Below are 26,725 nucleotides of genomic sequence, written 5' to 3'. Positions count from 1 at the left end.
TGCCTCTTTGATCCAGTATGTTTGTCTATAACACAGCTCCTCACTGTAAAAGTCATAGGATTTGTTTGGCCTGTGAATTGTTTAGGGCAGGGGCAGTATCCTGTACAACAAATGTTTCCTCAAATGCTTTCCTCACTCTTTGTTCCTCCAGAATGCATTGCTCCTCATCCATTAAAACTACCTACAATGGAATAGCTTTGCAGGCAGAATCCCATAATTTAAACTCAACTTCACCTACTGTGGGTGAGAAGAAAAAAATCCCAGTGCACTCTAAGGGTCTCAGAGGCAATTTCAACTCAATCGTAGTGCGAAGTAAAGAAAGGCCTTTCTGTAAGGCCAGAAATCTCGTTTGAAATTTTTGTGAGGCTGCAGACTCCAAAATAAAGCACTTTGCAATATCAACTAACACCGGCAACAGATATGCCTCTATTATTTATTTCTGTTAATCTTAATACAATGGCAGCGCACGTCATGGGATCTCTGGACTCCCAGTGCTGCTACTGCTAATTCTAATTTATGGTAATGAGCTCCCAGCAGTATTGGTGACTGTACACATGCAAAGTATATTTTGGGTGGTTTCAATGAACATGGATATAAGACTTATTGCTTGTGAACTGATTGTAACATTTATTATTTACAAAAAATACACGGGCTAGTCAGAATTAGATTATGGTAATATTTATCAATCACCATTCAAGACACTGATTGATGGAATACAGTTTCAATCAAAAGTGGTAATTAACAAAAAGCCCAGACAACATCTTCTCATTGTACTTCATATCTTGCACCTGGATGATAGTGGTACCTTTGTGAATTAGGATTTTGTGTAAATTCTTCAACCCCTTTACAAGATTCTTGTTGGTTCTATCCATCTTAATGTTTTATCATGTCTTCCAAAATAGTCATCCAACTCGATGAACCAACTCCATAGTCCCACAGCGAGACTCAGTTGCTACACTGTGTAGGTTTAAACCAACGCACCGGGATTAAGTGACAACCCTTTTTATTCACTAAGGGAAATGAGAGTCAATATTGGGGCTTTGTGGGATCTGTCTCTCTCAAACTTCTCTTTCTATTTTACTCAGTAATTGGGGTTGAAAAGAGCTGTTGCAGCTATAATTTCTTTGAGTTTTTACTGCGGGGATTTCAAAACTCCTGCTCCGCTCCTGAAAGTGGTAGCTTTCGATTTCCTTTGGGGCTGCTCCCATTGTTTGAGGCAAAGTCCCGGAAATCCTGTCTGTTCACGATACCCAATTTCTATCACTCACTAAACACAACTTTCTGTAAGGCAAAGAAAATGATACAAAAAAATATTCAATATACATTTTTCAATATACATCATCATTACAAAAATGTTCCGTATAATTCATTCACACACATTATATAAACAATTGCTCCAAACAGATTTATATATAGACATGTAGACATTACATTTTAATACAGTTTTTCATATTAATGTATTTGAACTCCCATTCATTTCATTCCTGCTGCACCAATCGAAGAGTCAACAGGGAACACATTTCCATTGATTCTGACTGCCCTATAGCTATTTAACACTCGGAGGAGTGTTAACCAGCTAGAGGCAGGATTTCCAGCCCTCACTTGCAAGGGGATGGATGTGAAGGTCCCGGGTGTGGTGGGGAAGGGTGGGAATTTTGATGGCAAAGCGAGATGGAGAGGGAACATCTTCGGGGGGCTGATCTTTTCTTTGTGGGGAGGTGGGGGAATTGTTTGCCCAATCTTGAAAGGGGGCAAGTATTGGAGGCACCGCACCGCTGTCTCATTGAGGCCCGAGCAGCAGGCTTGGATTGATGTAAACTTTCTCCAGGAGCTTTCTTGTTGCAATCTCCCTCCTTTTGTGAAGGGATGGGATGTTTCTCAGGGCTAGGAGCCAGGGGAGTTGAGTTGATTTGAGTATCTGAGATGATACACATTGTTGTGTTCAGCGGGCTATCTACAAGACTGCTATTAAGATTCTATGGTGTGGGATGAGTTGGACCATACTGGTGCATGGTTGAGTAGATGATGGCAAGAGCTGAGGTCCTCTGGTTGAGCATCTGCACCCCATGAAGAGTCAGCAAGATTGCTGAGGAGGTTGTTTTGCATTTTGATCTTTGCTGCTAAAGGATGAAGGAAGTTCATAGATTAGGTAACTTTATAAGTTCTTCAACAATGAATGTCATGTTAGGTAAAATGGAAAGAAAATGAATCACAGCCAAAAACAAATGCATGACACTGTATTTTTTTAATACCCATCTGAAATGACACAAAATATTGGTATGTGGAAAAACCTTTCGGATTTAAATATTATGGAAAACAAATACTACAAAACTACATATTCATCAGAAATACCAGCCAGAATGCAGTGATGCTATTTCTAAGTGATAAAATGTTTTTCTTCTCCTTCCTGAGCTGACTTTTGGGATCCATAGAATCTCCTACAGTGCAGAGGGCAACCATTCAGCCCATCGAGTATGCACTGACTCTCCAAAAGAGCCTCTTACCCAGGCCCAAACCCCCCGCCCTATCCCTGTAACCCCACGTATTTACCATGGCTAAACCCGCTAACCTATACATCTTGGAAAACTAAGGGGCAATTTAACATGGCCAATACACCTAACCTACACATCTTTGGACTGTGGGAGGAAACTGGAGCACCCAGAGGAAAACCATGCAGAAATGGGGAGAACGTGCAGACTCCACACAGCCAGTCACCCTGGCCAGGTCATCGAGGATTGCTTCCACTCCGGTTCGTTGGATTCTGAGGTGACTGATAAGTCCAGTGTGCAATCTATAGATTGTCACATGCAGGCCAGGGGGTGCTTGGAGAGTTGTGTATATGAAAGAATGTTTGTGCGCTCTTGATTTACCCCTGCATGTCCCCGAGAAGGTCGCTCGTGTTTGGCGCCTTCCTGAATAAACCTTCTCCGCTTTGGCTGTTCACAGGCCAGAGTCTCCCATGGGTTGGTGGGGATGTTTGACCTCTTCAGGGATACTTTGAGGACATCGCTAAAGCCTTTTTGCCATCCTCTTGCTACAAAGGTTGGCAAAAACAGGGTTACATTCTCCATAGTGTGCATTCATACATAAACTTACTCACTAGAATTTCTGTGCTTATACAACTGTCCAACAAGTTAATTAGCAAAAAAAAATTAGATTAAAGTTAAAACAATCATTGGATAGGAGACAGTTTAGAATTAGGTCTCTAACAAAATGGGCTAGCAAGCAAATAATTGTTTATTTGCTTATTTGTTTATTTGGAGTTGGTTGTCAGTTGCTGCTTGTGCAAACTTAGAATATGCTGTGACACGTTTGTTTAACATTACAACATATCACAACAATGCTACGTTTTAAGTTAGAACCAGTTACCACATACTGCTAAACATAAGCATAATCATTTGGTACTAAGGATACGTTACACTTGGCAACATGTTGGATATATAAACATGTTACCACGATGCTTCTCCCTGCAGGAATGAAAGACAGCGGGCTGGATTTTCACTACTGAGGCAGGTAGCTTGAGGTGGGGTATTTTCTGACTTGCCAGACTACCCTCTTCGGTAAGAAGTGTCCTGGGACGTGTTATTTTCAGTCTGGGAAAGGGGTGAGGGGCTTGTACCAAAATTGGGAAAGCTGTTTTCCACAGGCTAGTCAAGTAACAGCTTGACACTATCAGTAAGATATGATTCCGTGAGTATGTCCCAGACACCACCACCCCCATTCCAAGATATGCCCTGTCCCACTGACAGGAAAGACACACAAGAGGTCGTGGCACAGTGGCAAATAGTTAGAACATAGAACATAGAACATTACAGCGCAGAACAGGCCCTTCGGCCCACGATGTTGCACCGACCAGTTAAAAAAAAAAAACTGTGACCCTCCAACCTAAACCAATTTCTTTTCGTCCATGAACCTATCTACGGATCTCTTAAACGCCCCCAAACTAGGCGCATTTACTACTGATGCTGGCAGGGCATTCCAATCCCTCACCACCCTCTGGGTAAAGAACCTACCCCTGACATCGGTTCTATAACTACCCCCCCTCAATTTAAAGCCATGCCCCCTCGTGCTGGATTTCTCCATCAGAGGAAAAAGGCTATCACTATCCACCCTATCTAAACCTCTAATCATCTTATATGTTTCAATAAGATCCCCTCTTAGCCGCCGCCTTTCCAGCGAAAACAATCCCAAATCCCTCAGCCTCTCCTCATAGGATCTCCCCTCCATACCAGGCAACATCCTGGTAAACCTCCTCTGCACCCTCTCCAAAGCCTCCACATCCTTCCTGTAATGTGGGGACCAGAACTGCACACAGTACTCCAAGTGCGGCCGCACCAGAGTTGTGTACAGTTGCAACATAACGCTACGACTCCTAAATTCAATCCCCCTACCAATAAACGCCAAGACACCATATGCCTTCTTAACAACCTTATCTACTTGATTCCCAACTTTCAGGGATCTATGCACACATACACCTAGATCCCTCTGCTCCTCCACACTATTCAAAGTCCTCCCGTTAGCCCTATACTCAACACATCTGTTATTCCTACCAAAGTGAATTACCTCACACTTCTCCGCATTAAACTCCATCCGCCACCTCTCGGCCCAACTTTGCAACCTGTCTAAGTCTTCCTGCAAACTACGACACCCTTCCTCACTGTCTACCACACCACCGACTTTGGTGTCATCAGCAAATTTGCTAATCCACCCAACTATACCCTCATCCAGATCATTAATAAATATTACAAACAGCAGTGGCCCCAAAACAGATCCCTGAGGTACACCACTTGTAACCGCACTCCATGATGAATATTTACTATCAACCACCACCCTCTGTTTCCTATCCGCTAGCCAATTCCTGATCCAATTTCCTAGATCACCCCCAATCCCATACATCTGCATTTTCTGCAGAAGCCTACCATGGTGAACCTTATCAAACGCCTTACTAAAATCCATATATACCACGTCCACTGCCTTGCCCCCATCCACCTCCTTGGTCACTTTCTCAAAAAACTCAATAAGGTTAGTAAGGCACGACCTACCTGCCACAAAACCATGCTGACTATCACCTATCAATTCATTACTCTCCAAATAACTATAAATCCTATCCCTTATAATTTTTTCCAACATCTTGCCGACAACAGAAGTGAGACTCACCGGTCTATAATTCCCGGGGAAGTCTCTGTTCCCCTTCTTAAACAATGGGACAACATTCGCTAACCTCCAATCTTCTGGTACTATACCAGAGGCCAACGACGACCTGAAGATCAGAGCCAGAGGCTCTGCAATCACTTCTCTTGCCTCCCAGAGAATCCTTGGATAAATCCCATCCGGACCAGGGGATTTATCTATTTTCAGACCCTCCAGAATATCCTGCACATCCTCCATTATCAACTGTAATACTGTCTATTCTACTCCCTTGCAACCCAGTGTCCTCCTCAGCTATATTCATGTCCCCTTGCGTGAACACCGAAGAGAAATATTGGTTCAATGCTTCACCAATCTCCTCCGGTTCCACACATAACTTCCCTCTGCCATCTATAACTGGCCCTAAACTTGCCCTAACCAACCTTCTGTTCTTGACATACCTATAGAACGCCTTAGGATTCTCTTTAACCCTATCCGCCAAAGTCTTCTCATGTCCCCTTTTAGCCCTTCTAAGCTCGCTCTTCAACTCCCTCTTAGCCAATCTAAAGCTTTCTAGTGCACTACCCGAGTGCTCACGTCTCATCCGAACATAAGCCTCCTTTTTCTTTTTAACCAACAACGAAACTTTTTTGGTGCACCACGGTTCCCTAGCCCTACCAATTCCTCCTTGCCTGACAGGGACATACCTATCACAGACTCGCAGTAGCTGCTCCTTGAAAAAACTCCACATGTCGGACGTTCCCAGTCCCTGTAATCTCCTAGTCCAACCTATGTTTCCTAATTCTCTCCTAATAGCCTCATAATTACCCTTCCCCCAGCTAAAACCACTGGCCCGAGGTTCATGCCTATCCCTTTCCATCACTAAGGTGAACGTAACCGAATTGTGGTCACTATCACCAAAATGCACACCAACTTCCAAGTCTAGCACCTGGTCTGGCTCATTTCCCAGCACCAGATCCAATATAGCCTCACCTCTAGTTGGCCTGTCTACATACTGAGTCAAAAAACCTTCCTGCACGCTTTGAACAAAAACTGACCCCTCTAACGAGCTAGAGCTATAACAATTCCAGTCAATATTAGTCAAGTTAAAATCCCCCATAACAATTGCCCGATTACTTTCACTCCTAAGCAGGATTGACTCCGCAATCCTTTCCTCAACCTCTCTAGAACTTTTAGGAGGTCTATAAAAGACTCCCAACAGGGTGACCTCTCCTCTCCTATTTCTAATCTCCGCCCATACTACCTCAACAGATAAGTCCTCATCAAACCTCCTCTCTGACACTGTGATACAATCTCTGACCAATAATGCTACCCCTCCCCCTCTTCTACCTCCTTCCCTACTTCGACTAAAACATCTGAACCCCGTTGGGAGTGAGTTTTCCTGGGAGTTCTTAACATTGACTCTGGACCCGGTAAATTCTCGTGGCATCAGTTAAACATGGGCAAGGAAAGCTCCTGTTGATTACCAGGTATCGCACCACCCGTCTCACTGCCTCCCCCCCCTCCCCCCCCCCCCCCGCAAGCTGATGAATCAGTGCTCCTCCATGTTAAACACCACGTGGAGAAAGCACTGAGGGTGGCTAGAGCACCTCATCTTCATCAATCCACCCGTCACAGATGCATCTGTCCATAACAGCTTTGGTAGGTGTGACCACCACACAGCTCTTGTGGAGACAAAGCCCTGTCTTCGCATTGAGGAGACAGTTCACCGTATTGTGTGTCACTACCACTGTACTAAATGAAATAGATTTCGAACAGACCTAGCAACTCAAAATTGGGCACCCATGAGGCACTGTGGGCCATCAATTGCAGCAGAATTGTACTCAATGACAATCTGTAACCTCTTAGCCTGGCATATCCACCACTCTACCATTAACATCAAACTGAGGGAATCAACTCCTGTTCAATGAAGAGTGCATTAGGACATGCCAGGAAGCAGGACCAGGCATGTCTAATAATGTGATGTCAACCTGATGAAGCTACAACACAGGACTACTTGCATGTCAAAAGCAGCATGCAAAAGACAAAACTAAGCAATCCCAGAACCAAATGCTCAGATCTAAGCTCTGGCAGTCCTATCACATCCAGTTGTCAACAGTGGTGGGACAATTAAATAACTCACTGGAGGAGTCAGCTCCACAAATATCCCCATCCTCAATGATGGGGAGGCTAGCACATCAGTGCAAAAGATAAGGCTGAAACATTTGAACAATTGCATATTGCACATTGGAAGGACAAACCAAGGTAGAACATACAGGGTAAATGGTAGGACTCTGAAGAGTGCAGCTGAACAGAGGGATCTGGGAATACAGGTACAGAATTCCCTAAAAGTGACGTCACAGGTGGATAGGGTCGTAAAGAGTGCCTTTGGTACATTGGCCTTTATAAATCGGAGTATCGAGTATAAAAGTTGGAGTGTTATGGTAAGGTTATATAAGGCATTGGTGAGGCCGAATTTGGAGTATTGTGTACAGTTTTGGTCACCTAGTTACAGGAAGGATGTAAATAAGGTTGAAAGAGTGCAGAGAAGGTTCACAAGGATGTTGCCGGGACTTGAGAAGCTGAGTTACAGAGAAAGATTGAATAGGTTGGGACTTTATTCCCTGGAGTGTAGAAGATTGAGGGGAGATTTGATAGAGGTGTATAAGATTTTGATGGGTATAGATAGAGTGAGTGTAAGCAGGCTTTTTCCGCTGAGGCTAGGTGAGAAAAAAACCAGAGGGCATGAGTTAAGGGTGAAAGGAGAAAAGTTTAAAGGGAATATTAGGGGGGGCTTCTTCATGCAGAGAGTGGTGGAAGTGTGGAATGAGCTGCCGGATAAAGTGGTAAATGCGGGGTCACTTTTAACATTTAAGAAAAACTTGGACGGGTTCATGGATGAGAGGGATGTGGAGGGGTATGGTCCAAGTGCAGGTCAGTGGGACTAGGCAAAAAATGGTTCGGCACAGACAAGAAGGGCCAAAAGGCCTGTTTCTGAGCTGTAATTTTCTATGGTTCAATCTTCAGCCAGAAGTGCCGAATGATTTAGGTTAACTTAATGATTATTTATTAATGTCTCATTCAAAAACTGCCACCTACAAACAGCACTCCCTCAGTATTTACTGAATTCAAAAGCATTTTTTATGAAGGTATTTGTTGCTCTCCCATTGTGTGTGGTAAATATGAATTTTCAGCCTTTTAAAAAGGATTAAGCAGCTCCAGGAAGAGGGCACTGGGGTCTAACAATGGAGATGTAAAGATTAGTTATATTTACTCAGTAATGTATCACGTGTAGTTGCAGTGCTCTAGAGCTTGTTGATTGCCTTAGGAATCCATGATGGGTTTTCCCAATGTTTCTCCTGCAAGAATCTTTTTTTTCTCTAGTTACATTTGGCCTCACCTAAGAGGAAGCAGCACATAGTGTTAGGGAGAAATGATGCATAAGGTTCATCTTTGAGTGAACTGGATGAGATTTAATGGCCCCGCAAGATGGGTCTGTCACCTTTCTTTTCATATGTTCACAAATTTAATTGGCTTTCGTTGGCGTGGACTGCCACATTTATCAGCTCACAGGCAGAGTAACCTCGCAGGCTGGTTGCACAGGACTTTGCCTTTACTGTTACCTTTAATTGACATCAAAGGTTTGTATCTAGAAATTTAAAGCTGCAGTTCTGACTTCTGAACATGTGACCAATCTTGCACATGTTTCAGTGCTGTCAATGCTCTGAACCATGCCTGAATAAGGGCAACAGAGGACCTGATTCCGCAATATAAATACATATATATGTTACAGCTAACAAAATGCCTATGCCGCTTCAGGGCAATTGGATCCATATACGCAGGGTATAAATTCATGTTGGGCAGTACAAAAACTACGTCTTAGAAATCTATACTAACTTTCTTTGCTCAATCAATACTTATCCAAGTGCTCAGTTATTCTGTTGCTGATGAAATCCTTAATGATTTGGAGGAAGGAAGTGAATGTACTGTACCCAAATTTGCAGACGACACGAAAATAGGTGGAAAAGCAAGCTGCGAGAGGCGTACAAATAGTTTACAAAGAGCTATTGATTGGTTAAATAAGTACGCAAAAAGTTGGCAAATGGAGTATAGTGTAGGAAAATGTGAAGTTGTTCATTTTGGAAGGGAGAACAAAAGAACAGAGTATTATTTAAATGAAGAAAAACTGCAGAAGGCTGCAACGCAAAGTGACTTGGGGGTACTTGTGCACAAAATACAGGAAGTTAGGTGAAGTGGATGATCAGGATGGATAATGAAATGTTGGCCCCTTATTTCAAAGGGGTTGGAGTATAAGAATAGGGACGTCTTGCTGCAACTATACAAGATACTGGTGAGACCACATCTGGAGTACTGACAGCAGTTTTGGTTCCCTTACTTAAAGAAAGATACTACTTCATTGGAGGCAGTTCAGAGAAAATTCACTAGGATAATCCCTGATATGGAGGGATTAATTTATGAGGGAAGGTTAAACAGGTTGGGACTCTACTCATTGGAATTTAGAAGGATGAGATGTGATCTCATTGCAACATATAGAATTCTTAAGGGGTTTCTCAGAGTAAATGCTGAGAGGATGTTTCCCCTCATGGGAAAGTCCAGGACCAGAGGGCATAATCTCAGAATAATGGGACACCAATTTAAGACTGAGATGAGGAGGAATTTCTCTCTCAGAGGATTGAGAGCCTTCGGAGCTTCTTGCCACAAAGTACAGTAGAACCATAGAACCATAGAAAATTACAGCTCAGAAACAGGCCTTTTGGCCCTTCTTGTCTGTGCCGAACCATTTTATGCCTGGTCCCACTGACCTGCACTTGGACCATATCCCTCCACACCCCTCTCATCCATGAACCCGTCCAAGTTTTTCTTAAATGTTAAAAGTGACCCCGCATTTACCACTTTATCCGGCAGCTCATTCCACTCTCCCACCACTCTCTGCGTGAAGAAGCCCCCCCTAATATTCCCTTTAAACTTTTCTCCTTTCACCCTTAACCCATGCCCTCTGGTTTTTTTCTCCCCTAGCCTCAGCGGAAAAAGCCTGCTTGCATTCACTCTATCTATACCCATCAAAATCTTATACACCTCTATCAAATCTCCCCTCAATCTTCTACGCTCCAGGGAATAAAGTCCCAACCTATTCAATCTCTCTCTGTAACTCAGCTTCTCAAGTCCCGGCAACATCCTTGTGAACCTTCTCTGCACTCTTTCAATCTTATTTACATCCTTCCTGTAACTAGGTGACCAAAACTGTACACAATACTCCAAATTCGGCCTCACTAATGCCTTATATAACCTCACCATAACACTCCAACTTTTATACTTGATACTCCGATTTATAAAGGCCAATGTACCAAAGGCACTCTTTACGACCCTATCCACCTGTGACGTCACTTTTAGGGAACTCTGTACCTGTATTCCCAGATCCCTCTGTTCAACTGCACTCTTCAGAGTCCTACCATTTACCCTGTACGTTCCTCTTTGGTTTGTCCTTCCAAAGTGCAATATCTCACACTTGTCTGCGTTAAATTCCATTTGCCATTTTTCAGCCCTAGGGGCAGAGTCCTTGTAAATATTTAAGGCTGAGATAGATATTTGATTAGTGAGGGAATCAAGGGTTATGGGGGAAGGGCAGGAAAGTGGATGTGAGGAATGTTGTATCAGCCACAATCCTACTGAATGGCGGAGCAGGCTCAAGGGGCTGAACAACCTATTCCTGTTCCTATTTAGGGCAGTAAGAAGTTTAACAACACCAGGTTAAAGTCCAACAGGTTTATTTGGTAGCAAAAGCCACACAAGCTTTCGGAGCTCCAAGCCCCTTCTTCAGGTGAGTGGGAATTCTGTTCACAAACAGGGCATATAAAGACACAGACTCAATTTACATGAATAATGGTTGGAATGCGAATACTTACAGCTCATCAAGTCTTTAAGATACAAACAACGTGAGTGGAGAGAACATCTAGACAGGCTAAAAAGATGTGTATTGTCTCCAGACAGGACAGCCAGTGAAACTCTGCAGGTCCAGGCAGGCTGTGGGGATTACAAATAGTGTGACATGAACCCAATATCCCGGTTGAGGCCATCCTCATGTGTGGCCTATTTAGGGCAGCACAGTGATTAGCACTGTTGCCTCACAGCATCAGGGATCCAGGTTCGATTTCCAGCTTGGGTCACTGTCTTGTGTGGAGTCTACACATTCTCCCCATGTATGTGTGGGTTTCCTCCGGGTGCTCCAGTTTCCTCCCACAGTCCGAAAGACCCGCTGGTTAGGTGCATTGGCCATGCTAAACTCTCCCTCAGTGTACCCGAACAGGTGCCGGAGTGTGGTGACTAGGGGATTTTCACAGTAATTTCATTGCAGTGTTAATGTAAGCCGACTTGTGACACAAATAAACTTTATTTCTTATGGTCTTATGGAGAGATTTCAGTAACCTCTCCACAACAGATGTTAAACTGATAAGTAGTTTACTGGCTCCTCCCTCCCTTCATTCTTAAATAATGGAACATCATTTGGAATTCTAATCAATTTTGGAGAACTTTGGAACATTATGACTGCAACATACTGATTATTTTCATCTTTACACACACTGTGGTGAAGACTTGTCCATCATAAGTGACATTATTTATTCCACGAGTATCAAATCCTTCCTTTGACTTACATTTATGTTCCATTGTAGCGTCGATACATTTTGTTCCCTCTCCACTATGAAAATGGGTACAAAGTACTCATTTAACAAGCTTGCCATTTTGTTATTGTGCATCAGTCACTCCGGCATCTCTCTTCAATGCAAAAGCAAAATACTGCAGATGTTGGAAATGTGAAATAAAAACAGCTGTTATGATAGTATCCATGGTGAGCAAAATTGATGATCTTCCACTGGGGCTGGAAAAAGTTAAGAACAAAGAACAGTACAGCACAGGAAACAGGCCCTTCGGCCCTCCAAGCCTGTGCCGATGTAAGAGATGTAACACGTTTTAAACAAGTGGAAGAAAGAAGGGTAAGGAGATAGAAAGTGGTAGAAGAGACAAATGGAAATCCTGGAGAGAAGTGTAGAACTTCTTCTATTCCTGGAAGAGAAGTGACAGTGAATGAAATAAACACAACCCAAAAAGAAAATCCTGTGGATGCCGGAAATCTGAAATAAAAACAAAAGGCTGGAAATACACAGCAGGTCCGGGTGGGCTCACATTCCCCCCCCATCAGCTTGGCTCAGGCCTCTGGTGAATAATCACTATATTATTCACGCCATATAATCTGTATAATGCAAAATCTGCTTGAACTGTCAGGTATTATTCGCTGTGCATTGCGTAGCTTAACTGCCCTCTACTGGATTGCAAAAGAAAGCTTCCCGAGCAAAGATGACCTCATTTCCATTTTGCTGGAACAAAATTGTAAATCAGTTTGTTACAAGCATGTTTATGATTGTTCTATATCAAGCACATAGAGGACATCTTCCCATATTAACATATCAAAAGTGTTCATGTAGACATCAAATTCACTTCCTGTCACATTTTGGATTAGCATTTCCTCTGACAAACCATGATCACAAGAGAAATGCCAGTATATAATTAAGCTTTTTCTATCGTGTGCCAACAATAAAATATGTAAGGTGGCACATTAAGTTCTTTAGCAGTAAAAATAAGTCTCCCACTGGTTTAGTGGGCCAAAATAATACATTAATTGACATCGAGGCTAAGATCAAGTGTAGTATCGGTGTGCTGCACTTGTCCGAAGTCATGAAGTTACACTGAGGCTTCATTTGAAGCAATTTTTTAAAGCGGCATCTCGGCCTTTTGGCTAAGATGCAAATGAGATCAAGCCTTGGAGGAGATGCAATGCCTGCGCCAATCAGCCTGGATCATGTAGATCGAGCCCAAGACAGGAGGCGGCCAGCCTGTCTTGTCAGCTTGGATCTGGAATGTCTCACTTGCTGAGAGTCTGAATTGGACTTTGGATTGAATTGGATATAAACAAATTTAAAAAATCCACTCGAAAGGCCGGACTTGAAAGATTGCAAATTCAACCAGCCATATTGCTGACTTTATTCTTCTCAGTGGTTTTAGCTTTTTTATCCATTCATGGGACGTGGGTGTCGCAGGCTGGCCAGCATTTATTGCCCATCCCTAGTTGCCCTTGAGAAGATGGTGGTGAGCTGCCTTCTTGAATCGCTGCAGTCCACATGCTGTGGGTTGACCCACAATGCTGTTAGGGATGGAATTCCAGGATTTTTACCCAGCGACTATGAAGGAACGGTGATATATTTCCAAGTCAGGATGGTGAGTGCCTTGAAGGGGAACTTACAGGTGGAGGTGTTCCCAAGTATCTGCTGCCCTTGTTCTTCTAGATGGAAGTGGTCGTGGGTTTGGAAGGTGCAGTCTAAGGATCATTGGTGAATTGCTGCAGTGCATCTTGTAGATAGTACACACTGCTGCTACTGAGTGTCGGTGGTGGAGGGAGTGAATGTTTGTCGATGTGGTGCCAATCAAGCGAGTTGCATTGTCCTGGATGGTGTCAAGCTTCTTGAGTGTTGGAGCTGCTCCCATCGGGCAAGTGGGGAGTATTCCATCACACTCCTGACTTGTGCCTTGTATATGGTGAACAGACTTTGGGGAGTCAGGAGGTGAGTTATTTGCTATGGTATTTCTAGCCTCTGACCTGCTCTTGTAGCCACTGTGTTTATGTGGCGAGTCCAGTTGAGTTTCTGGTCAATGGTAACCCCAAGGATGTTGACAGTGGGGGATTCAGTGATGATAACACCATTGAATGTCAAGAGGCGATGGTTAGAGTGTCTCTTATTGGTGATGGTGATTGCCTGGCATTTGTGTGGCGCAAATGTTATTTGCTCCTTGTCAGCCCAAGCTTGGATATTGTCCAGATCTTGTTGCATTTGAACACAAACTGCTTCAGTGTCTAAGGGTCTTGAATGGTGCTGAACATTGTGCAATTATCAGCGAACATCCCCACTTCTGACCTTATGACAGAGGAAAAGTCATTGATGAAGCAGCTGAAGATTGTTGGGCCTAGGACACTACCCTGAGGGACTCCTGCAGAGATGTCCTGGAGCTGAGATGACTGACCCTCCACAACCAGAACCATCTTCCTATGTATCAGATATGACTCCAATCAATGGGGTGTTTGTCCCCTGATACCCATTGATTCCAGTTTTGCTAGGGTTCCTTGATGCCACACTTGGTTGAATGTAGCCTTGATGTCAAGGGCTGTCACTTTCACCTCACCTCTGGAATTCAGATCTTTTGTCCATGTTTGAACCAAGGCTGTGATGAGGTCAGGAGCTAAGTGACCCTGACGAAACCCAAACTGGGCATCACTGAGTAGGTTACTGCTGAGCAGTTGCTGCTTGATAACAATGTTGATGACCCCTTCCATTACTTTACTGATGATTGAGAGTAGACTGATGGGGTGGAAATTGGCCGGGTTGGATTTGTCCTGCTTTTTGTGTATAGGACGTACCTGGGCAATTTTCCACATTGTTGGGTAGATGCCAGTGTTGTAACTGTACTGAAAGAGCTTGGCTAGGGGAATGGCAAGTTCTGGAGCCCAACTACTATTGCCGGAATGTTATCAGGGCCCATTGCTTTTGCAGTGTCCAGTGCCTTCAATTGTTTCTTCATATCTGTGTGGAGTTTGCACATTCTCCTCGTGTCTGCGGGTGCTCCGGTTTCCTCCCACAGTCCAAAGATGTGCAGGTTAGGTTGATTGGCCATGCTAAAATTGCCCCTTAGTATGCGGGGATTAGCGGGTAGAATATGTAGGGATATGGGGGTAGGGCCTGGGTGGGATTGTGGTCGGTGCAGACGCGATGGGCCGAATGGCCTCTTTCTGTGCTGTAGGGTTTCTATGATTCTATGATATCACATGGAGTGAATTGAATTGGCTGAGGACTGGCATCTGAGATGCTGGGGACCACTGGAGGAGGCCAAGATGGATCATCCACTTGGCACTTCTGGCTGAAGATTGCTGTGTATGCTTCAGTCTTACCTTTTGCACTGATGTCCTGGGCTCTTTCTTCATTGAGGATGGGGATATTTATGGAGCCTCCTCTTCCAGTGAGTTGTTTAATTGTCCACCACCATTCACGACTGGGATGTGGCAGGACTGCAGAGTTTAGGTCTGATCCATTAGTTGTGGGATCGCTTAGCTCTGTCTATCACTTGCTGTTTATGCTGTTTGGCATGCAAGTACTCCTGTTCAGTAGCTTAACCAGGTAGATACTTCATTTTTAGTTATTCTTGGTGCTGCTCCTGACATGCCCTTCTGCACTTTCCATTGAACCATTTGGCTGTCATTATTTCTGACTGATCTACATACATAGGCATGTAAATAACATAGGAAACATGTAAGAATAAAGGTTTTCAGGGAAATTGTAAATGTTGACTTTATGGTATGATGTTCCATTTTCCTGCAATATTTCTCCTGAAGTCCTCCCTTTGTACTTGGGTTTGGGACTCACGTCATCTCTTTACCTGCAATTAATTTCTTCTGCCTGACCTTTGTTATCTGTTTCTAACAATGAGCAACAACAGCTTGCATTTCACAGAAGTGTTATCAAACAAAGTCTGACAATGAATAACACAAGGATAGGTGACCAAAATCTTTGTCAAAGGGGTAGGTTTTAGGAAGCATCTTAAAAGAGGAGAGGTAGAAATGTACAGTGTTTTAGGGAGGGGGTTCGAGAGCTTAGGCTAGGTAGCTCGATTAGTTGATAACTTTCGAAAGGGATTTGGATAAATATTTTATCAGAAAGATCTGCTGGGCTAGAGCTCCGAAAGCTTGTGTGGCTTTTGCTACCAAATAAACCTGTTGGACTTTAACCTGGTGTTGTTAAACTTCTTACTGTGTTTACCCCAGTCCAACGCCGGCATCTCCACATCAGGGCTATGGATAATCAGAGAGGAGTGGGACTAATTGCAATAGATTTTTGAAAGATACCAGTAGAAGGCTGTGATATCATAGAATCATAGAAACCCTACAGCACAGAAAGAGGCCATTCGGCCCATCGAGTCTGCACCGACCACAATCCCACCCAGGCCCTACCCCCATATCCCTACATATTCTACCCGCTAATCCCCGCATACTAAGGGGCAATTTTAGCATGGCCGATTCTAAGGAGGATGGGTTGAATTTGCGTTAGTGCTGTAGCATTCTCTGATTTTTCCCACAAATTCAGAGAGCTTCAGACAGAGGCCGACACAAACACAAATAGTAAAGATCAAGATCACAAAAGGCATGAAAAGTAAGAGAGGGACAACATAAAGGACAGTTTTCCAGTTAGCAATATGGAATGAGTATGGACAAGGAATCCATTTCGCATGATTATTGTAAGATTAGCAAGAGCTTCCAGAATAAACTACAGACTCTGCTCATGTGCTATTGCTTGAAATATACAAAATTATTTAGCTCATAACATTTCTGCAAGTACGGTAGCATAGTGGTTAACACTGCTGCTCCACAGCTCCAGGGACCTGGGTTCAATTCCCGAATTGGGTCACTGTCTGTGTGGAGTTTGCACATTCTCCTCGTGCCTGCGTGGGTTTCTTCGGGTGCTCCGGTTTCCTCCCACAGTCCAAAGATGTGCGGGTTAGGTTGATTGGCCTTGCTAAAAATTGCCCCTTAGAGTCCTGAGATGCCTAAGTTAGAGGGATTGGCCGGTAAATATGTAGGGATATGGGGGTAGGGCTTGGGTGGGATTGTGGTCGGTGCAGACTCGATGGCCAAATGGCCTCTTTCTGCACTGTAGGGTTTCTATGATTCTATGAAGTATATGGAAACAGTGGCCGGAATTTTACCGGCACACCCGCCCCGATTCTGGGGGCGGGCGAGGCTCGGAGAACGGCATTCTCCATTGGCCTCGGGCTGGATCGTATGGTACAATTCCGCCCAGTGAGTTCTATCTTATGTCCTCATCTGATATATCACCGGTAGCGCTGTTGCCTCACAGCGCCAGGGACCCGAGTTCAAATTCTGACTTCGGATGACTATCTGTGTGGAATTTGCATGTTCTCCCCGTGTCTGCGTGGGTTTCCTCCAGGTGCTCCGGTTTCCTCCCACACTCCAAAGATGTGCGGGTTAGGTTGATTGCTCATGCTAAATTGTTTAGTGTCAAGGGGATTAGCAGGGTAAATATGTGGGGTTCTGGGGTTAGAACCTGTGTGGGATTGTTGTCAGTGCAGGCTTGATGGGCTGAATGGCCTTCTCCTGCACTGTAGGGCTTCTATGATTCTATGATTAATGTTGACCAAGCTGGTTTCGGTAAGAGACACAGCACATGTGATCAAGATGTGAACCTGAAGACGGACATATTTCTACTGGACCTCTCAGCTGCCTATGATACACTGTGACACATTGGCTGCATTGAGGGTGCTTCCAACCTGGGTTGGAACAGTTGTTGAAACACTCTTTCAACAGATGATTCAGAACCCACTTTGGGCAAGGGAGAAAAGCGTGGAGAAGACTGGGCAACCAACTACTACAGGGCTCAGCACTAGCCCCAATCCTGTTCAACATATATATTGACCTTCCAACAACCATGTCCCACAACTTCATGTATGCTGATGACAACTGTTGTGCCACCCAAGCTCCATACTTCTGCACTCTCGACCAGACCATTAACAAAGACATTACAACATCGACAGACTACTGCAGCACATGGCATTGCACACTGAACCCCTCCAAAACCATACCTAGTGTATTCAATTGCCACAATGTCAGTGCCAAAAAAGAACTACATATCTGCGTGCTCTGATGAAGCGTCATCCAGATGCAAAACATCAGCTCTGTTCTCTCTCTGCAGATGCTGTTGGACATGCTGAAATTTTCCAGCGTTTCTAGTTTTTCTTTTGGTACATAATCTACATGGATGGCCACAAACTAAAGCATGATCCCAACTCACATACTCGGACTGATTCTAGATAGAACTTTGTTTTCCCAGGAGCATCTGAAGAAAACAACAGCAAAGATCAAAACTAGAAACGGTCTACTAACAATCTTGCTGGATTTACATGGGGCACTGATGCCACAACACTCTGTACCTCAGAATTTACTCTATTAAACTCTGCACAGAATACTGTGAACTTGGCTGGCAAAGGTCATCATAATGTGGAGATGCCGGCGTTGGATTGGGGTAAGCACAGTATGAAGTTTCACAACATCAGGTTAAAGTCCAACAGGTTTATTTGGTAGCACAAGCCACAAGCTTTCGGAGCGCTGCCCCTTCATCAGGTGAGTGGGAGTTCTGTTCACAAACAGGGCATATAAAGACACAAACTCAATTTACAAAATAATGCCTGGAATGCGAGTCTTTACAGGTAATCAAGTCTTAAAGGTACAGACAATGTGAGTGGAGAGAGGGTTAAGCACAGGTTAAAGAGATATGTGTTGTCTCCAGCCAGGACAGTTAGTGAGATTTTGCAAGCCCAGGCAAGTCGTGGGGGTTACAGATAGTGTGACATGAACCCAAGATCCCGGTTTAGGCCGTCCTCATGTGTGCGGAACTTGGCTATCAGTCTCTGCTCAGCGACTCTGCGTTGTCGTGTGTCGTGAAGGCCACCTTGGAGAACGCTTACCCGAAGATCAGAGGCCGAATGCCCGTGACCGCTGAAGTGTTCCCCAACAGGAAGAGAACACTCTTGTCTGGTGATTGTCGAGCGGTGTTCATTCGTCCGTTTTTTCTAGCGTCTGCATGGTCTCCCCAATGTACCATGCCTCGGGACATCCTTTCCTGCAGCGTATCAGGTAGACAATGTTGGCCGAGTTGCAAGTGCATGTACCGTGTACTTGGTGGATGGTGTTCTCAACCGAAGAGGAAAGAGTCGAATTGGATTCCTCCGGAAGGCCGCTGCCCTTGACTCGACATGTATGCCCAAGCCGTCAGGAGCTACGTCAATGCCAGATTCATCAGCCGCACTCACAAGACAGCCCTGAACATCACCCAAGCACAACGCAATGCCATCCATGCTCTCAAGACCAACCGCAACATTATCATCAAACCAGCAGACAAAGGAGGGGCCATCGTCATACTGAACAGAACGGATTACTGCAAAGAAATGTACCGACAACTGAACAATGAGGAACACTACAGACATTTATCCGCAGATCCGACTAAAGAACACACCCCTCAACTCAACAGACTGATCAAGAGCTTTGATCCGGACCTTCAGAGCACCCTCCGTGCTCTCATCCTACTCTCCGCTTCGAAGATCTCTACTGCCTCCTGAAGATACACAAGGCAAACACACCCGGCCGTCCCATCGTATCGGGCAATGGGACCCTGTGCGAGAACCTCTCCGGCTACGTCGAGGGCATCCTGTAACCCATTGTACAAAGAACCCCCAGCTTTTGTCGCGACACTATGGACTTCCTGCAGAAACTCAGCACACATGGAGCAGTTGAACCAGGAGCTCACATTGTCTGTACCTTTAAGACTTGATTACCTGTAAAAACTCGCATTCCAGCCATTATTTTGTAAATTGAGTTTGTGTCTTTATATGCCCTGTTTGTGAACAGAACTCCCACTCACCTGATGAAGGGGCAGCACTCCGAAAGCTTGTGGCTTGTGCTACCAAGGTCATCATACACATATCTTATTGAAATTCAATTGAACGCAATAACCCGCATTATTAGAGCCCTTCACTCAACAACCTTCCGGCTTCCTGTCCTCACAAATATCACTTTCTCCCCATACATCCAACTAATGAAAACCCAGAGGCTGGGTGAAACCATCTGTGCCCCATTTCACTTAGCACTCCATGATGACCTGTTCAACCCACCTATTGCCTGTTTTGGGGCCCATATGAAGCAACCTTCCTGATCAGGATCGACCAACATAAATCTTTTGAATAAAGGAATGGGAAACATGGGGAGTCACTAACAAGTTCCTTATGACAAATCCCATCTATCAAGTGGTATGCTTTGAAAAATCACTTGTCCTTCCAGGCCCAGGACAGGCCAAGGCCCCTGTGCAGCCAACCTCCACCACTGGGCTCTCAGTACAAATCCCTTACACATTTGCAGAGACACAAACAGTGTGGCACATTATCGACAAGTGTTCCCTCCACAGACTAAGCAGCAGACGTGGCAGCATGGTGGCACAGTGGTGAACACTGCTGCCTCACAGCACCAGGGACCCAGCTTCAATTCCGGCTTTGGTTACTGTCTGTGTGAAGTTTGCATTTTCTCCCCGTGTCTGCATGGGTTTTCTCTGGGTGCTCTCACAGTCCAAAGATGCGAGGGTTAGGTGGATTGGCCATGCTAAATTGACCCTTGTGTCAGGGGGATTAGCAGGGTAAAGGTATGGGGTTACGGGAATAGGGCCTGAGTGGGATTGTGGTCGGTACAGACTCGAAGGGCCGAATAGCCTCCTTCTGTACTACAGGGATTCTCTATGATTCTCTACGAATCACCTTAAGCTCAGCAAATGAGAAGGGTATTTCTTGGATTTGAAGATTTGCATTTGGTAAATAATAATAATAATAATATAAGTCTGATCCGCAGATAACTTTGACCAAAGGGCAGCTTTGGCAGTGACTGTGAAAGAGAATTTAAATGTCTGTGGAATTTCTGAACTATGAGGACAAATGCAGCATCAGTCATTCTGCAGTGCACAAGGGTGGCAGATGCTTTGTTCGTCAGGATGATTTTCCTAGGTTTTCCCGTGGAGAATCGGCATAAGATATCCCAAAATACGAGATTTTTTATTTTTTCCCATCGGCATCACTGGCAAAGCCAACATTTGTTGCCCATCCTCGATTGTTCTCGAGAAGATGGTAGTGAGCCTCCTTTTTGAACCGCTGCAGTCCATATGGTGTGGGTACACCTACAGTGCTGTTAGGAAGGGAGTTTCAGGATTTTAATCCAGTGACAATGAAGGAATGACGATATAGTTTCAAGTCAGGATGACATATGACTTGGAGGTGAACTTGCGAGAGGTGGTATTCCCATGCATCTGCCACCCTTGTCCTTCTAAATTGCAGAAGTCATGGGTTTGGAAGGTGCTGTTGACAGAGCCTTGTTGAGTTTCTGCAGTGCACCTTGTAGGTGGTACACACTGCTGCCACTGTCTGCTAGTGTTAGAGAGAGTGAATGTCTAAGTTGGTGGATGGGGTACCAATCAGGTGTACGGCTTTGTCCTGAATGGTGTTGAGCTTCTTGATTGCTGGAACTTCACTAATCCTGGTAAGTGCAGAGGATACCATCATTGACTCCTGACTTGTGGATGGTTAAAAAGGCTTTGGGAAGTCAGAAAGTGAGTTACTGTAGAATTCCCAGCCTCTGACCTGCTCTTCTAGTCACAGTATTTATATGACTGGTCCAGTTCAGTTCCTGGTTGTTAACTCCCAGGATATTGCAAAGGGGGATTCAGCAATGGTAATGCTATTCAATGGCATGGGGAGATGGCTGGATTTTTTCTAGTTTGTAATGATCAATCCCTGGCACATGTGGCAACTGATCAGTCCAAGCCTGAATGTTGAGCAAGTCTAGCTGCATACAGACGTGGACTGCTTCAGTACTCCAGGAGTTGAAAATGGTACAGAATATTCCCACTTCTGACCTTATGATGGAGAGAAGGTCATTGATGATGCAGCTGAAGATGGTTGGGCCTCGGACACTATTCTGAGGAACTCTTGCAGCAATGTCACAGAAGTTAGATGATTTACCTCCAACAACTACAACCAGCTTTCTGCTTACTGGGTATGACTTCAACCAATGAAGAGACTTCTCCACATTCCCATTGACTTCAATTTTGCCAGGGTTCCTTGGTGGCACACTCAATCAAGTGCTGCCTTGATAACAAGGGCAGTCACTCTCACCTTACCTTTTGCATTCAGCGCTTTTGTCCATATTGGGACCACAGCTGTAATGAGGTCAGGAATCAAGTGTCTCTAGAGGAGCCCAGCCCAAATTGAGTATCAGTGAGCAGTTTATATCTGTGCAACTGTTGCTTGACAGCACTGTTCACGATACCTTCCATCGCTTTGTTGATGACTGATTACTGATGGCAATCACATAGCTATCCAGGTCCAAACACCAAATGCTATTTGGTCAATGAAGAAATTGTTTCTGCCCATCAAAATCAACAGCAACATTTTGTAATTATATAGCATCTTCAATGTAGCAAAATATCTTAATGCACTTCACAGTATTATCAACTAGAGTTGACATGAGGAATATTAGAATAGGTGACCAAAACAAAGAGATAGGTTTTAAGGAATTCCTTAAAGGAAAGGTAGAAGTTTAAGGATGGAATTCTAAAGCTTAAGGCCTAAGCAGCTGAAAGCACAGCTGCCAATCATGTAGCAATTAAAATTGGAGTTGTGGAAGAGGCGAGGATTGAAGGAGTGCAGAGATCTTGGAGAATTCTAATTCTATATGCGATTACAGAGATAGTGATTTTTGATTTATTATTGCCACATATATTGGTACACAATGAAAAGTATTGTTTCTTGTGCGCTATACAAACCATACCGTTCATAGAGTACATAGGGGAGGAGAGCGTGCGGAATATAGTGTTACAGTCATAGAAAGATCAACTTAATATAAGGTAAGGCCATTCAAAACTCTGATAGCAGAAGGGGAGAAGCTGTTCTTGAGTTGGTTAGTATGTGATCCCAGACTTTTGTATCTTTATCCTGATGGAAGAAGATGGAAGAGAGTATGTCCGGGGTGAGTGGGGTCCTTGATTATGCTGGCTGCTTTCCGAGGCAACGGGAAGTATAGACAGAGTCAATAATGAGAGGCTGGTTTGCATGATGGCCTGGGCTATGTTCACAACCCTTTGTAGTTTCTTGCAGTCCTGGTCAGAGCAGGAGCCATACCAAGCTGTGATACATCTGGAAAGGATGCTTTCCATGGTGTATTTGTAAAAATTGGTGAGAGTCGTAGCGGACATACCGAATTTGTGAGGCCATGGAGGGATCTGAAGACAAGGATATGTATTTTATAATTCAGGGATTGTTGGACCAGGAACCAAGTCAGCGAACTCAGGGGTCAATGGGATTTGGTGTGATCTCTGACAACAGTCAAGATTCAATCATGCAAAAGCAATTCACCATTACCTCAACTACCATGAATGTCTATTCTTTAATCAGCTGACACCCAATTTATACAAATGTATTCATTGTATGTCCCACCATTTTCTCCTGGTATTTCCCCTTAATGACAGTGTACATACACTTAAAGAAAAACAAAACCTACTGACCTGGATGGCCTACCAAATGCTTTGTGCTAATGAAGTACTTGAAGTGTAGTCATTGTTGTAATGTAGGTTTCTAAAACAGCCTAGTGCTTCTTCCATAATAAAAGATAATTACTGCGGATGCTGGAATTTGAAACAAAAACAGTAAATGCTGGAAAATCTGAGCAGGTCTGACAGCATCTGTGGAGAGAGAACAGAGCTAATGTTTCGAGTCTGAATCACTCGACGAAGGGGCTCTTACGTCATCTAGACTTGAAACATTAGTGCTTCTTCCAGATGCATTCCCAGCGAGAGTGCTGAGATGCACGGGCTGGCTGCTGGTCGATAGTGTGTCAATAGGTCATCGTAGTTCCAGATGACCTCAGGCTGCTCTCCCTTTTTGAGGGGAAGAGCTGACTGGTGGTGATTTAACCTGAGGATCACCACACCTCATGCGAGGGGCAAGGTTGAGAAGGCAGGCCTTCATGAGTAACCTTAGCCGGTACGGGAATTGAACCCATGCTGTTGACATTGCTCTGAATCACAAACCAACTGTCCAGCCAACTGACCTAACTGGCCCCCAGTGGTCTGTCACTACACGAGAAGGAAAGGCTATATTAAAGAAGCCATTTAACGTTAAGGACTCCATTTTGTGACAAACAGAAAACTCTTCCAGAATCTGCTGATAACGTCATTCTGGAACATGTCCAAGGAACAGATTAACAAGGCTCTTCTATGACTGAAACGGCTAGAATCATAAAGCCTGTCTTTGTGTAGCCTCAACATTCTTGTAAATAAGCTGTGAATAATGTGCTATGATGATACCATATTGTGATTGTTGTATACTTGTTACCTATTTGTTCAATTATCAAGACATTACAATGTACATTTGACATTACAAATGTAATGCACTATGATGCTCAGATCTGATTTGTGTGAAGTAAACAGTGAGAAATTTTAGGATTTTTGGTTTCCTTAAACACCAATTTTTTTTAGAAATTGATCACCCAGGAAGTTTGATGAATCCATGAAAGTAATTTTAAAGTTCAGCAAAGGTAGCTACAAATTGTATGTTTTCCCATTTCCTTTTTAAGTTTATTTATTAGTCACAAGTAAGGCTTACATTAATACTGCAATGCATGAACACTTACACAACACTTAATCATACATTGTGGCAAAGCTACACCTGTGTTTAATTACTTAGATTTAGGTTTGGTTTATGTCCATTTGGGCTAGTCAGAGTTTAATAGGGACCACAATAAGCAGCACACAGTAGAGAGAAATGAAAAGCATTACAAATGAAAAAAAAACCCAGAATCGTGAGTGGATAATTTAAGCAGACACAAGTTTCACTGCTAGAGATGTAATCTCTCAAATCACAGGTTAAATGTTGTCTGGGATGCTTTCCTAGTGGATGTAAAAGATCCCATCACACTATTCAAAAAGCAGGGGAGTTCTCTTTGGTTCCTGGCAATATTTATTCTTCAACCAAAGATTATTAAAACAGATTATCTGGTCATTTATTTCATTGTTATTTGTGGGATCACATGGCATTATGGGTGACTACACTATAAAAAAAATTTAAAAAGAAAAAAAATCTTGCATTTATATTGCTCATTTCACAACCACAGGAGTTCCAAAGCATTTTACAGCCAATTAAGTACTTTAGGAGAATGGTGGATGCTGTAAGGAAGGAAACATGGGAACCAATGTATGGACAAGGAGTTCCCACAACCAGCATAGGAGGTGAGTGGACATAGGGGCTGGGCAGACAGGCAGGGGCATGAGCAGACAAGAGGTTGTAGGGGTGGATAGGCATAGTGGATGTGCAGAGGTGGTGGGCAGGCAGGGAGAGAGCATATATGGTGGGCAGATGGGATACATAGGCAGGTGGGGGTGGGGACATAGGATTGGCCAGGCAGGAAGAGCTGGGGATGGACAGGCTGGGGGCATGGGCAGGGAGGCGGGGGGCATAGGAATGGGCAGGCAGGAGATGCAGGGGATGGATGGGCTGGAGACATGGGGATGGGCAGGGAGGAGGTTGTAGGGGTGGCAGGGAGGCGGGGGGCATAGGAATGGGCAGGCAGGAGATGCAGGGGATGGACGGGCTGGGGACATGGGGGTGGCAGGGAGGTGGGGGGGCATAGGAATGGGCAAGCAGGAGATGGACGGGCTGAGGACATGGGGGTGGGGGCATAGGAATGGGCAGGCAGGAGGTGCAGGGGATGGATGGGCTGGGGACATGGGGATGATGCGGCGTTGGACTGGGGTAAACACAGTAAGAAGTCTAACAACACCAGGTTAAAGTCCAACCTGGTGTAAAGTCCAACCTGGTGTTGTTAGACTTCTTACGACATGGGGATGGGCAGGGAGGAGATTGTAGGGGTGGCAGAGAGGTGGTGGGGGGGGGGGCATAGGAATGGGCCGGCAGGAGGTGCAGGGGATGGGGAGGCAGGTGGCATGGGATGGGTGGGCAGACAGTTGGGATCAGGGATGGGGGCATGCATTCTGCCCACTCCAGCATTAACTGGGCTGGAAGCTTGGTTGCCTGTCCACCTCTTTGGGTGGAGAGTGTTTTTTTTCCCTATCCTGCAAGTCAGGGTGTCTTTATTTGCTCCCTCTCTTCTCCTCTAGCTCTGCTGTCCCGCCACTTTGCTGGGTGTCCGGGAACTGTGAACAGACGGGTTGCGCCATACCCAGCAGGTGTGACTGGAATCTCACTCAGTGAAATCACAACAAAAATACAATCAGCAGCTCCATAAACTCAGCCCGAAATTTCAGTCCCGCTCACCCAGAGCCGGAGCCGCTTCCCTCACGCCGCGGGTAGGGGGCCGCGGTGCCCAGATGGTGCCCCGGATGTAACCGTTACCCGGCGCCCGGATGTCACCGGTGCCCACCGCGCACGTGACCCAGGCTGGCGGTCACGGGGTCAGCCGGCGGTGACGCGCAGCCGCCATTGCCTGCCTCCCTCCCTCCGGGGGCCCCGCTGTGATTCTGTCAAACAGGGAATTTCCTCCTCCAGCCCGGGGCTGCCCTCAAATCACTCAACCATTATTAGTATTGCTTTCTCTCTCTCTCCGAGTTCAGCTGCGGGTGGGAAACCGACCCCTTTTCTTTCGTTTTTCCCTCATCGAAACACTTGGGGCCGGCGGCCTGGTCCAGGTGACTCCGGACTGTCCGGTGAGTTTAAAGTAGAATTTATTCTGCGGTATCCTTTGGGACGGTTCTGGACGGGTAGAGATATACCCTGCCTTAAGTTCACAAGAACTAGGATGTTCGGCTCTCCTGAACTTGTTGCTGACCTGTCTCAATCCCCTCTGTCCACTTCTTTTAACTTCATTTAAAAAATAAAACCCGATACTTGTCCTGGAAATATTCTATTGACCCAACTTCCC

General features: G+C 44.8%; 1 protein-coding gene and 1 long non-coding RNA gene across 3 annotated transcripts in view; one reads left to right on the top strand and one right to left on the bottom strand.

Moving 5' to 3' along the window:
- Nucleotides 1-605: 605 nt before the first annotated feature.
- LOC144499791 (uncharacterized) lies at nucleotides 606-26,208 on the bottom strand. The gene is made up of 3 exons (XR_013498899.1): nucleotides 26,122-26,208; nucleotides 23,355-23,474; nucleotides 606-1,281 (listed from the first exon to the last, which is right to left on the bottom strand). It is a non-coding gene; the product is annotated as an uncharacterized LOC144499791 (long non-coding RNA).
- Nucleotides 26,094-26,725, top strand: part of sparta (spartin a) — a 32,179-nt gene continuing 31,547 nt past the window's right edge. The window contains exon 1 of one of the 2 annotated variants that reach the window (XM_078222259.1): nucleotides 26,094-26,510. The gene's annotated coding sequence lies outside the window, so the exon portion shown is untranslated. The remainder of the gene's footprint in view (nucleotides 26,511-26,725) is intronic. The other variant, XM_078222261.1, reaches the window with a different exon arrangement.

This window comes from Mustelus asterias, chromosome 10 (assembly GCF_964213995.1).
Source record: "Mustelus asterias chromosome 10, sMusAst1.hap1.1, whole genome shotgun sequence".
NCBI classification, from domain to species: domain Eukaryota; kingdom Metazoa; phylum Chordata; class Chondrichthyes; order Carcharhiniformes; family Triakidae; genus Mustelus; species Mustelus asterias.
Note: the sequence above shows the minus strand (reverse complement) of the source record. Positions and strands in the feature narration are given on the sequence as shown.